The sequence below is a fragment of the Myotis daubentonii genome, chromosome 2 (assembly GCF_963259705.1).
Source record: "Myotis daubentonii chromosome 2, mMyoDau2.1, whole genome shotgun sequence".
Taxonomy (NCBI): Eukaryota; Metazoa; Chordata; class Mammalia; order Chiroptera; family Vespertilionidae; genus Myotis; species Myotis daubentonii.
In genome coordinates this window covers 176,519,035-176,533,182 of record NC_081841.1, presented here as the reverse complement: position 1 = coordinate 176,533,182, position 14,148 = coordinate 176,519,035, and the positions used below count along the sequence as shown (strand labels likewise).

Below are 14,148 nucleotides of genomic sequence, written 5' to 3'. Positions count from 1 at the left end.
AAGATACTTAAAAAATATTCACAAAAAATTCCCCAAATAAACCCCACACAGTTGAATAGTCACTCTTCTAAAGAAATGGGGAAAGACAATAATAAATTTGAATGCTTGTCAATATATGCTTTCACAGTATAGCTGAAAATAATTTTTCAGATTCTAGGAATCTCTGAACATTTCAAGATCAAACTCAGGCTGGGATTTGAGAAATTGGGTTATAATAAAGACACCTTGGTTTGGTCTGAATAAACAAGATTTTTGAGAAGCAAAAGCATTTATTATAAGCTTTTAATGCCTCCCATTTAATCTCACATTTCTCTTACCAGCATTCACCATTTCTGTTTGTATAGTGCCTGACAGTTTATGAAGCACTTTCCTTGGCTTTACTGCACTTGATCCGTACAACTCTTAATTAGGTTGGCAGATATTATCTACATCATCCTATCTAATAAAAGAGAAACATGGTAATTGGTGTACGACTGCTACCCTTCCCATTGGCTAATCAGGGAGATATGCAAATTAACTGCCAGCCAAGATGGCGGCCAGCAGCCAGGCAGCTTGAAACTAACATGAGGCTTGCTTGCTTCAGTGACGGAGGACTCCAACATTCCCCGCCTGCCTTGCAGGCCTCTGAGCTTGCAGTTTAAGAAACATTGTAACAAATATAGAAGCTAAACAAAACCCCAGAAACCTGCTTTCAGCGAGCCGGGATCTCAAAGCTGGAATTATACATTGTTTCGATTATAGAACCGAAACAAACCAGATACCTGCTTTCAGGAGCAGAGGCCTAAGAGCTAGAGCCTCAGAGCTAAAGCTGGCCCAGAATAAAAAAAAAGAGAGAGAGAGAAAAAAGAGCGGTTGGGAGCTTCCATCAGCCGCCAGCCTGAAAACAGCCCTCAGCCCCTCACCCAGACTGGTCAGGCACCCCAGTGGGGACCCCCACCCTGAAGGGTGTGTGACCAGCTGCAAACAGCCATCATCCCCTCACCCAGGCTGGCCAGGCACCCCCGTGGGGACCCCCACCCTGATCCAGGACACCCTTCAGGGCAAACCAGCCAGCCCCACCCATGCACCAGGCCTCTATCCTATATAGTAAAAGGGTAATATGCCTCCCAGCACCGGGATCAGCGGAGCCGAGAGGCCTCCCAGCACCTGGATCAGCGGAGCCGAGAGGCTTCCTGGCACTGCTATCAGCGTGACAGGGGACAGCGCCCAAACCCCCTTATCGCCCTGCGGCTCTGTGTTCTACAGGGGGCGGGGCCACAACCTCCCTATCCGCCCTGCTCTGTTCGTGACAGGGGAAGGTGCCCCAACCCCCTTATTGGCCCTGCTCTGTGCCTGATAGGGGTGAGCTCCCCAACCCCCTGATCGTCCTGCGGCTCTGTGTGTGACAGGGTGCGGCGCCCCAACCCCCTGATCGGCCCTGCTCTGTGCCTGATAGGGGGAGCTCCCCAACACCCTGATTGCCCTGCAGCTCTGTGTGTGACAGGGTGCGGCGCCCCAACCTCCCCATCGACCCTGCCTTGAGTGTGACAGGGGGCGGTGCCCCAACCCCCCAATCGGCCCTACCCTGAGCGTGACTGAGGGTGGCATCGCAACCTCCCGCTCCGCCCTGCTCTGTGCATGACAGGGGGCGGCGCCCCAGCTCCCCAATCAGCCCTGCTCTGAGCCCGACCAGGGGCTGCACCTAGGAATTGGGCCTGCCCTCTGCCACCCGGGAGCAGGCCTAAGCCAGCAGGTCATTATCTCCCAAGAGGTCCCAGACTGCGAGAGGGCACAGACTGGGCTGAGGGACCCCCCTTCCCCCGAGTGCACAAATTTTTGTGCACCAGGCCTCTAGTTTTATAGATAAGATGCTGAAACAGAGGGTGATGGAGGGACTCACTAATAGTGGCCAAGCTATTACCTACAGAACCAGCACTAAAACACAGGCCCTATTTCTCACTACCCTAGTTTATTTGTGAGTTCCTTCTCTCATGGTAAATTTATGAGGCAACCTTTACAAAGTAGCATAATTTAACCAATAATTAACAAAACAAATCATGTCCTTATGAATTGGTCCAGGGCTACAGGAGATGTCATGGGGAGAGGTTTTTGAGGAAACATCTCCCCCTCTCAAGTTCTCTTCTCTCCGGCCACAGAGCCATGTTATAATACCACTCCTGGTATATGAGTGAGTATTTTAGAAACACTGATTAATATCTTTATTGCCTTTAAAAATGTTGAAGTGAGGGACGTTATTAATATGAGGCAGAATATAAGGGAATACAATATAAATCCTTCCTTGCAAGCCACCTAAAAAATTAGCAGGGAAAAAAGGGGGGAGGGGGGTAGCTGGAAAGAAATAAGAAACACCTGTCCAAAATGTCCCCAAGTGGGCACTGGGCTATTAATTATGGTAGAATCCCTGCCCAGAGATTGAGGCTTTCACCAGGCCTCTGGCCCCAGGTACTCACAAAGGAAGGGATAAAGACCTGGTGGCAAGCCATCTCATACTGGCTCCATGGATGCTGTCCAGCCCTGAGCTCCATGAGCTGCCCATCCCCGCTCTGCAGACTCCTCTTCAGAGGAGTCTTAACACCGAAGTATTTCTGTGGCCACAGAGCACTTCAAGGAGATTCTCATCCTGTGACAGCCCTTCCCATAATCAACCCCCAATATGTGTGTGCGTGTGCACACACACACACACACGCACACACACACAATTGTTTTCTAAGTTCAAGTCTAAAGTGTAAAAGTCATCAATAAAATTGCTGGTGAAAAGGCCAAAGCTTCAGGCATTTTGTAAGTTGTATGTTCCTGACAAACCTCAGGGTAAAAGGGTCTCTTACATCAAATGTAAAAAGAACCCTAGTTAGTGTGTTTGAATGTTCACAACCCAAAATGAGGAAGCTTAAGCACAGAGTTCATTCAGACTGAAGCCAGGGAGAACCTTGACAATATACTTCCTCATTTTTCCTCAGCTGGGGCTCCAGGGCCATCCTTAGTTCTTCCTTGGCTAAAAGGTAAATGTTTTCATCTTGGTCCTTACAAATAAACCAAAGTACTTAAAAATTTTCCTAGCTGTTGCAGGATGGATTGTATCCCCTAGCCTCCTAACCCCAACCCCCACTCCCCCCCAAAAAGCTCATATGATGACGCTCTAACCCCTAGTACCTCAGAATGTGACTACATTTGGAGATAGGACCTTTAAAGAAGTGATTAAGTTAAAATGAGGCCAGTAGGGAGGGACCTGATCCAATGACTGGACACACAAAGACACCAGGGATACATGGCACACAAAAAAACAAAACACAAGACTGTGAGTGAGAACACAGCGAGAAGGTGGGCATCTACAAAGTCAAGGAGAGAGGCCTTAGAACAGCGGTTCTCAAGTTGTGGGTCGCGACCCCTTTGGGGGTCTAATGACCCTTTCACAGGAGTCGCTTAAGACCATCGGAAAACACATATATAATTACATATTGTTTTTGTGATTAATCACTACGCTTTAATTATGTTCGATTTGTAACAATGAAAATACATCCTGCATATCAGATATTTACATTACGATTCATAACAGTAGCAAAATTACAGTTATGAAGTAGCAACGAAAATGATTTTATGGTTGGGGGTCACCACAACATGAGGAACTGTATTAAAGGTTCGTGGCATTGGAAGGTTGGAACCACTGCCTTAGAAGAAACCGAGCCTGCCCACACCTTGATCTTGGACTTCCAGCCTCCGGATCTGTGAGAAAATATTTCTGTTGCTTACACAACCCAGTCCATGGTTTTGTTATGGCAGTGCTCGCTAACTAATACAATACACTAACTGACTCCTGTGCTTCATGTTTGAGGTCTGTTGATTTCTCCTTTGCTACCTAGTCAGTGTTCTAAAGAATGAAGCTCTTCTCATTTTTATGCCTCATAAAACTGAGCAATGTTTAAAACAAAAGGATTCTTTTATACATGTTGCGAACGTGCACATACTAGGATCAATGACAAAGGAACCATTTCATATACCCAATTAAGGTCTTAAATGAAACAGTTTTAGAAAAATAACCATGAAGAACTTGAAAACAGTCTTCCACCTGAAGAGATGAAAAGAGTTTCAACGTAATACTGCATCTGTTTGCAACATGTCAGAGTTGGCAGACAGGTTAGTATATAATCAGAAGAGGTTTTCAGTTCTGAAACAGGACTTGTAATATTCCTCGGTATTTTGCCTGATTAAGTGCTTAAATTCACAAGGCCTGAACAATCAAAATTTTTGAATATGTGAGCTCCCGATTAACTTCCCAGGTATCTAACCCAAACCCTCACTAATTCCCTTAGTCATTATACAGCCTGAGATAAGACTCTACATTGTGATACAATAATATGTTAAAGTACTCTGTAAACACAGAAAATTGTCGTATCAAAATTAGAATTAGTTGCCTTACAAATATTCATTTCCATTAACATTTATTCAGGAAATTTCAAAAACAGTAAGTATCTATGTATTTATTTAAGAGACATTTTATACAATAAATTCACATTTATAGAATAAAGCCCCAGACCACATGTAAGCAAAAATTTGCCAATGAACTAAGTTGAAATATCCGAGGTCAGGTTCTATGTATTTATAGTTTTCAAATGAAAATAGTTTTCTCCTAGGGATTTGCTTGTACTATTTTATTTCGGGCTCCTAAGAAAATGCCTAGTACATGGTAAGCATTCAATGTGTATAGCTGAATATATGGATGAATATATTCATACTATAAGTATTTTAGAATAAAATCTCCATGTGGCATAGAACCATGTCCCCCTTTAGAATTCAATCATCAGAGCACAGACTTCTATATTTTGATACTAAAAGTATTATTTTTATACTTATATTAACAGGGCACATAAGAAAATAATTTTTATCATTTCCAGAATGAATATACCACATTCCCCCAAATCATAGCACATTACTCATTTGTTTATGTGGCACTGCTCATCAACATGAATTCCTTAGAAAAATGGCATAGTTCATGTTTAGTAGATATTGGTTAGATGAATGAATAAATGCCTACGTGAATAATTTTACCAACTACCTCAAATTTTCAAAGTTCTTAAACAGAAGCTGTGTGAGGACTTCACTCATTCCCCTTGAAAAAAAGAGAAAATCAGTCTTGATCTTAAAGGAAATATTATGAATAGAAATCTAAAGTACATATAAAACTTTGTGACAAATAGTAAAATCCTGACATTTAAAATACTTTTTTAACTTTTAGGCAAATGAATTCTATCAGCTTAGCAGCAAGGGATTCTAAGAGTCTGTTGTTAGATATGAAATATTACTCATGGGTTATATATTTAACTTTTCTTAATATCACTCTAAAAGTCAATTCTGTTTACCTAGATACGATTCAGACCATATTTTTGTAAAAATAAACTGGCCTAAATTTCAGAGAGAACTAAATGTTTTTTCCTAGCCACAAAGAGACAATTTGCCTTCCTAGGGTACAGTTCATTCACATTGGCTTTACAAGTTGTATTTCAGGTCATAGCTTTGTGGGTAGAGCATTTTGCCAGTTCCTTAAGCACTGCCTATCTTTCCTCTGTCCTTACGTTTTAATAGGAATAAAACCTACCACCTATCTTTTTCTGGATAATCAGGTCACAGCTTTCCAAACTCTAACACAAAGAAGCATAATTCTGTTTCTGCAGCTTATTAACACAAATGTTCCTAAACTGCTGATATCTAACATGGAAATAAAGTTGGATAAGTGTATGGGTATGCATAGGCATTGAAGATCTGGATTCTGCGGTCCATTGTCTATTCAGGAATTCTCAGCGGTTGTCAGTGATAAAATAGATGAATATTTATAACCTCATTTACAGAATCATTCACAGACATTATATCCAAATAAGACCAGAATAAATTGTTGGAGCTCCACTGTGATAACTTACATTAATTATTTAAGAATCTTCACAACCTGAGTTGTTGTATTTCACCAATCCATGTTTTGAAAAACTTATAAACACTATGATCCCATTCTAATCACAACATTCAAACATTTTCATACATATATATACACATATATGTATATATAGAGACAATGAATCACCTCATTCTTCAATTAACTCTTAAAATTCACTGCTTAAAATCATTCACATTCTCTGTTTTATAAATTATTTCTCAAATTGTTGGAATTTTTTAAAAGGGAATTTCAAAGGTAATATAAATTCATATATTATGGATAAATGCCCACCCAGTTTTAATATTCTTTATCTTATTCATTTGATAAATGTATCACTTAAAGACAACTACATATTCTCAAAGCTGAATTATTAAAATTACAGATTAACTATAATTATTGTATCACTCTAGTCACACTTTCAAATCCAAAACTAAGATGGTCCAAAGTGGCATGGTTTATATTATCCAGTTTACCTCATTACCATCTGAAGAGTTGAGTTACTATTAATTTCTTTAATATAACTAAAAAAATAATCCTCTTGAAAATCAATAAGTTACTGTAATCCTGTCAGTACAAAATAGATTTCAGAATTTATAAAACTTAAGAAGGAATGTCTTTTAATTAGTCATATTAAACACAAGTAACTAAAAGATTCAATTATTGGTCTTCTTTGGTAGTTGGGAAGTCCTGGTTCTTTAATCAGAAAAGCACCACTACTAAATTTTAACAGTTAAAGAAAATTAGTTATTTGCCCACCAGTATTACTAGTCCCAATCCTATATAATATGCTAATTATATGCTGAGGCCGCTCAACCGCTCACTATGACAAGCACTGACCACCAGGGGACAGTCAACCGGTTGACCAGTCACTATGACATGCACTGACCACCAGGGGGCAGACCCTCTGACCTATAAGTTAGCTTGCTGCTGGGGTCTGGCTGATCAGGACTGAGCAAGATGGGGCGGACATGCCCTGGAGTCCTCCTCGGGGCTGATCAGGGCCAGTTGGCCAACCTCCCATGTCCCTCCCTGGCCAGCCGGCCCTGATCAGCCCCGATCGGGACTGGGCAGGACGGGGCCTGACCTGCCCTGGAGCCCTCCCGTGCTCCCTCCCCGGTCCCAATCATGCACTGATGGGATCCTTCAGCCTGGCCTGTGCCCTGTCACAATCTGGGACCCCTTGGGGGATGTCAGAGAGCTGTTTTCGGCCTGATCCCGCAAGCCACTCCCCTCAGAAGGATGCCCGATGCAGGGCTCAGCAGGGCTCACAGCTGGCAAGCGCTGCTGCAGCAGTGGGAGCCTCTCCTGATCAGGATTGATTGGGCTCGAGCCTGTGGCAGGTGTAGCAGGGCCAGGATGAGCGGGAGCAGCAGGTAGGAGCTCTGCAGATGGCATTGGACTGCGGGTTTTGGCCCAATCCTCACAGGCCATCCCGAGGGACCCCGCCCATGCATGAATTCATGCACCGGGCCTCTAGTTGAACAATAATATATCACTCAGAATAGTTACAAGGCAGGGATATTTCATTCATATTTCTTTCCAAAGGATATGATAGCCTATGCAAAATTAACTTTTATATCTAATAATACAATTCTCAGATTCACTCAAGCTCAAGGAAAAAATGACTAAAGTAAACATTTAAATAACTCATTCAATCTTCCTTAAAAACTCTAACCATGGTCATATTGCTCACTTATGGTGGCCTATTTCCAATCATATGTTTTACTTTCAGATCTGTGTGTAAGTTACATACACCACAGCTGGGGAGACCGCGAACTTCCTGGGCCTGCCCGAGCAGCCACCTCCGAGATGCTGCTGCTGGTCCAGAGGCACCCAGCACGGTGCCACAGGCCACCCAGGACCTTGTCCAAGCCCACCTGCTTTTGGAGGAAACAGCGAGTCTTCTCAGAGGTCAGTCTGTTCAACAAGTGGGATCCCAAGGCCTTCTGTTTGTTCAGCAAAGAGAGCTTGCAGTGACCTCCCCAAAGGACAGCTCCATCTCCATTCTGGGTTCTGATGATGCCACCACCTGCGACATTGTGGTGCTGAGGCACACAGGTAATGGGGCTCCCTCCTTGACACACTGTGATGGAACCGACCCCAAAGCTGAGGTCCCCTTGATCATGAACTCCATAAAATCCTTTCTGACCACGCTCAGTGTGGAAGGCTGGAAGTGCACCTGGTTGGCGGCTTCAGTGAGGATGGACAGTTGTCACAAAAACTTACTCATCAACTTCTTAGTGAATTGGACAGACAAGATGATGACATTCACTTAGCGACATTATGTGTGACAGAATTAAATGACCAGGAAGAAAATAAAAACCACTTTCCAATAATTTATGGAATTGCTGTCAACATGAAAACTGCAGAGATTTGTAGAGCCTCCTTCCAAGATCGGGTCTGGAGGAGGAGCTGCGAGCTGCACCAGCTTTAACAGGAGAACCAAGGATTCGCTTTATACTGCAAAGACAGGACAACTACAACCATATATAGGACTGTATTCCTCGATGCCATTTCCACATATGGATTTTGGGTTGCAGCAAGATAAGCAAATACTGGAGAACATTCCCACTTCACCTCTGGCTGAGCCTACCCCTCCCCCCACCACCGCCCACCCCAACACCACCACTTTACTGAACATATTAGATCTACCTTAATGTATTTTTAAAAAACTATCTCTAACAAACACACTATTTCCTGCACATAAAGCTCTACTCTGCAACAAAAAAAGAAGATGGCTTATACACACACTCTGAAGCTATATTTGATATACATCAAGCCTCCATTTTATCAACTGTTTTAGGAACTATCTAGATTATCAGTTTTATATCAAAGATTTCTGAATGCTTTTACCTTAAGCCCTAGCTGTTTCAGGAAGAGAAAGTTATTATGTGGTGTTTTCCAGATCATACTTGTAGGAGATGTCAATCAAGACAGGGAGACAAACAGATTTTTGATCATTAAATCAATTTGAAGTAACTTAATTGATTTAAAAATTGAGTGGAACCAAAGATAATGTAGAGAAATTCAAGGTCAACACTTGAGTATAACTTTTTTCTCCTAGCTCTAAAGTGTCCTGTGGAGACACTTCTGTTCAAATAACACTTCAGGGACTACCTAGGGAAGGAGGGAATATTATCAGAACAAGTGGATGATGGAGAAGCAATCAAGCTTGCAAAACACACTCTCCCTTTTTTGTTGAATGAATTTGCTTTCTGTTTGCTTTTTGCCCAAAGGAAAAACAGTAGAGGCCTCTGGCTGTCCAGATGTACCATTAACTACGGGTACAAGTCTATTAAATCCTGCTGGGAATTGGCAGCAAGCCCTTTAGACCTGAGATCTAAATGCATATCTACATCAGCTTTAATCTCCATTTGTTACTTTAATCTCCATTTATCTGTCTTCTCTATACTGTTTCTCATTTGGTCTCAAACTCTGGAAGCAAAGGAAAAGGAGTGTTAGTGTTGACTCTCTAAAATCACCCAAAATATATAATATATAAGACACAGGAGGGTGGGGGAGATATATACTGGGATTTTACTCCCTTTTGAAGGAAATAAACACAAAAATAAAACTTAGAAGATAACAAATATAAAAATATATGGAGCTGGGAAAGGCAGAAAGGTTCTAGATAAGAGATTCTGAAAGGACTTCAGTGGGAAGTTTAAGTAGAACAAAGGTGTTTTGCATTTAAAAAGCAATTTACAGAGAAGAGGGAGGGGAAAACATTCCAGGTCTACAGAAATAAGATGATTTTTAATTCTTTGTTAAGTGGGGAAAAGAAATAATTACATTGCTTTACAATGCATACTATCTAATCTCCAGATGTAAAGGTGATCTACATATCTATAAAGATACACATATACCATTATGCATACGTATATTCACTTGTGTAAACCCTCAGGAAAAGCTCTGGTGGGAAACATTAAGTGAGTAGAAGAAGCATGAGATCATGGGTGGCTGTGGGGTCTTTTAACATTTACTCATACCTCTGGTGTTAGAATATGTACAACACACAGTGGGCATGTGTTCATGTAGTAGTTATTTAATGAGGAAAAAGGAGAGAAAAGGAAGAAGCAGAAGGGAAGCAGGGAGGGGAAATTGCAATGAGAAACATATGACAATAGAATTACACAAGCCTTAATTTACTTCTTTATTCAGATGCTACTGTAGGACTGTAAAATGTCAATGGGACATTTTTATGACAATCAATATTCATTATATTGATAAATACAAAAGCAGAAATCAATACTCAGATTTTCAACTGATAGAATGAGAAATAAATGTCATGCTCTTTTCTAAAATTACAGGCTTTATACGTCTGTCTTAATAAATCAAAAGTTAATTTTATTGTCTTTTCACCAATAGAACCCTGGTTAAATCAGTACTGCACTAGATTATATCCTAATCTGTGACATTCCTCCAATTATTCATCAAGCACACAATCACTCAGAAAAGAATATTGCTAACAAAAAGCAGCTTCTCTCTGGGGTAGAATATGTAATTCCAAACCTATCTACAACCCACTCCTTGTCCCTTTTAGTGATTAAAAAAAAAATGAACTTATCCCATACATTTTGCAGATTTAATAATCTACTCTGTCTCAACTAAATTAGATTATGACTGTTACAAGTGCTCCCCAAAAGGACATTAGAAGGAGGAAGAAAAGAGGCTCCAACCTTGACAAAGAGTTCAAGGCAGGCTTCCTGGGGACATGAAGCTTGAGATAACCTGTGAAGGATGCACCAGGGGTCATTTGTTGAAGAGCGGGCATGCAGAGATGAGAGAGGGTGGGTCTGACTTCAGGGAACCTGACTTCTGGTCAGTGCGCTGGGAGTGGAGACGACTACACAATGAGGGGATTACAATTCATGTTAAGCAATTCCATCTTCTTTCTACATGCAGGAGAAGATATTGCAGTGCTTGAACCAGAGAAGTATCATTTTGAAAAGACTTTTCTGGCTTCAATTAGCCAATCCCACCCCTGCAACTTCTTGGATGCAGGTAGCTTCCAAATAAGACTGACTTTGCTGAAGCAAATGGCATGGGCACAAAGATAACCAAAGGCTTTGAGGGATGCTCCACTACTCTCAGTCACTCAGAATTGGTCTTTATGTAGCCAGAAATGCTGTATCCACCACCTCATTCCCACCACACTCCTGGCATGGGCAGAAACCATCCTGGCCTGTTCATTTTTATATACCCAGGCACCTAAAGTATTGTCTGGCATATTGTAGGTTTCCCCATTGCCTGAAGACCCTAATATTCAGATTTTCATATTCTAAATGAAGATTATCTAAGATTGGTCTCTACTACTTCTGTCCATAGGAACTGGGCAGAGATTTTAATAGATATGAACCTGCAACGGTATCGGCAGAACAAGTCATGAGCAAATGGCATTAGAGACTACCTTCTATTAACTACAAAATGACTTTCCAAGGGATTTTCAGTGTATGATCAACTACATAGGAATGAATTATTCAAATAATCCTCTCTTGATGCTTTTGTCTATACAAATGTATATAGCCCACTCTAAAACACCTTTTATGATGCATAAAATGCTAAAATAGAGCCCTGAAGTACTATGCAAATATAATTTATTTTTAGGTCACAATGAATACAATCTAAGTTAAGGGGCTAGTTACTAAGGTTACAAAGAATGAGTGAATAAATAAAACAGTATTTCAGTCAGTCTTATCAACAAGAACAAAACAAAACAAAATAAAAAAAAAACAACAACAACAAAAAACACCATGCTTCACACCATGTATTTCTACCCTGAGAGCTATAACAACACATTTTCCCCCAAGAGCCACATGTCTACTAATCTAAGTAAATTTATTCTTTTTTTTCTTTTTCATCTGTTATGTAAAAACCCTGTCCCTCAATGTACACATATGTAAAAACCCCTGTCCCTACAAGCTGATAAAAATTTAGGTGTACAATCGAATAAGCTGTTAATTTGGCCACATCATATCTGCCTTAAAAAAAAAAAAAAAGCACAGGGTATAATATTATAATATGTGGCTTTTTCCAAATTCCAAAAACATTACAGAATGTTTTGACCCTTAAAATTCTGAAATTAGGCATTGGAAAAATTTGCAATAATCAAAAATAATATTTAATATTCAGGTAGTTCTTTACAATTAGATCATTTAGAAAAAAATATCAAAGGCAAGGGTATAGAAATTCAAGTTTTTAGCCTGAGAAACAAAAGAATAGCCATATCCTCATATGAATCTTCAAATATATAAAGAGGTTTTTCAAAAGAATCATCAAAATAAAATAGTAGAGGAATAAAACGGGCATGATTACTTTATGAAGAATCAAAGTCTATAGTAAAAAACTCTGCTGAAAACTATAAATGAGTTATCTAAGAGATTAAGTAGAAATTGCAATGCTTTTAATTCCCACATTAGTCCAAGCTTAAATTCCCATTTAGAAGAAAATCACATTTCTTAAAAATTTTCATTCTTAAAATTGAAGCAAAATAGTTTGTAACAAGTTTGAATTCATCAGGACCCTACGAAACATCTTGTTCACATTCTCAAAGATCTAACATGGACCCACCACATTTTCAATACTACAATATCGCTATTAAAAGAAACAAGTACAGCCCTAATTGGTTTGGCTCAGTGGATAGAGCATCAGCCTGCGGACAGGTTGAATTCCGGTCAAGGGCATGTACCTTGTTGCGGGCAAATCCCCAGTAGGTGGTGTGCAGGAGTTAGCTAATCTATGTTTCTCTCCCATCAATGTTTCTAACTCTCTATCCCTCTCCCTTCCTCACTGTAAAAAATTAATAAATTATATTTTTAAAATAGAAACAAGTACAGATGGCCTTCATTATTAGTAAATTACCCTTTCTCCTGCTTAATTTGGGTTTTACAAATCATTTTCTTTATAGATCAGTAAGTCATAAACTAAAATAGGTATCATAGTCTATTTATAATCTTTTTCACATCCAAAAAACATAAGTCGTTCAGGTTATTTTTATGCAGGATTTCTAAGTCATCATTTCTTTATATCTCTTGAGTATTTCATGACCAAGAACAGAATAAATCATATTTTACTACTTATAGAATGGAAAGAGCCACAAGGCTTTATACAACTATTACTTCTGCCTTTCATAAATGACATTTACCTGCACAGCCCTAACCCTGATATTTGATTTCCTTAAGTTCTGATCAAGTTATTAACATTACCTGTGTTTGACTGGATAACAGCCATTCTTCCATATTTTAATATAGAGGGGAAAACTAACAATACAGCCTCTCTATACTACTCATTTTGATGCCTTAATGCCCTCAGTTTCTATATTCAAAGTACTTCAAGCCAAAGCTATAACTGGACCAAGGCAATTCAAATACTGACTAATATGAAGCCTAATAGCATTAATTTCCATTCTTCCTTCCTATAAGTGAGGACACTGCATCACAGGAACTCTCACCATCCTTCTAACTGTATGTGTATTTAATTCCATAGCAGCACTTTTGCCAGTTTTCTTGATATCCATTTGCCTGTTAGGGTTGTGAGCTACCACAGCAAATCTTGGTAAATCATGCTGTCCCGATAACTTCAATATATTATTTGCAAGATTCTTTTGGTATGAGAATATTCAAAAACAACCAAGAAATTAAACACAAATTAAAAGGAAACTATAATGGTGCATATGTACAGTATTTGGACTTATAAAAAGTAAAATTAATCTATAAAGCATACAAAGGGGTTTCTTTTTGGTTTTTGGTGTTTTGTTTTGTTTTGGGGGGTGTTTTTTTGTTTGTTTTTTTCAGAATTGTATTCCTCAAAGCAAAAACAGATACAAGTAATGCACAAGATTGTTTTAAAACTGGTAAATCAACCTTAAAGTTCATGACAAAAACGCTTAGAGATAAGGTACACAAAACTATTGATAACATTTCTTTATCAAACTACATATATTGATTTTGGATTATATCAACACATTACTACATTGTGGAAAAATAGATACCATCTAATGAGCATCACCCTTTTGCGTTTCAGTTGTTTCATTTCATTTCAGGAGTTGCCTTCTTTTTTTCTCCCCTCCAAAGGTTGCATTTTAAGGTTTTGATGAGAAAAGCACAACAGAACTAATTTCTACTTTTTCCTGTTTATTGGAAATCAGACACTGCAAACAAATATCTTTTTAATAATTCTGAGGGTTTGCTCATTTCTGGAAGGAGGATTGATTATACATACACATAGAC

At 39.6% G+C, this 14,148-nt stretch overlaps 1 protein-coding gene and 1 pseudogene across 1 annotated transcript in view; one reads left to right on the top strand and one right to left on the bottom strand.

The window, feature by feature from the left end:
- GPC6 (glypican 6) overlaps window positions 1–14,148 on the bottom strand; it is a 1,130,094-nt gene that overhangs the window by 1,087,993 nt on the left and 27,953 nt on the right. The window lies entirely within an intron of this gene.
- Window positions 7,597–8,577, top strand: LOC132225915 (protein N-terminal asparagine amidohydrolase-like; annotated as a pseudogene).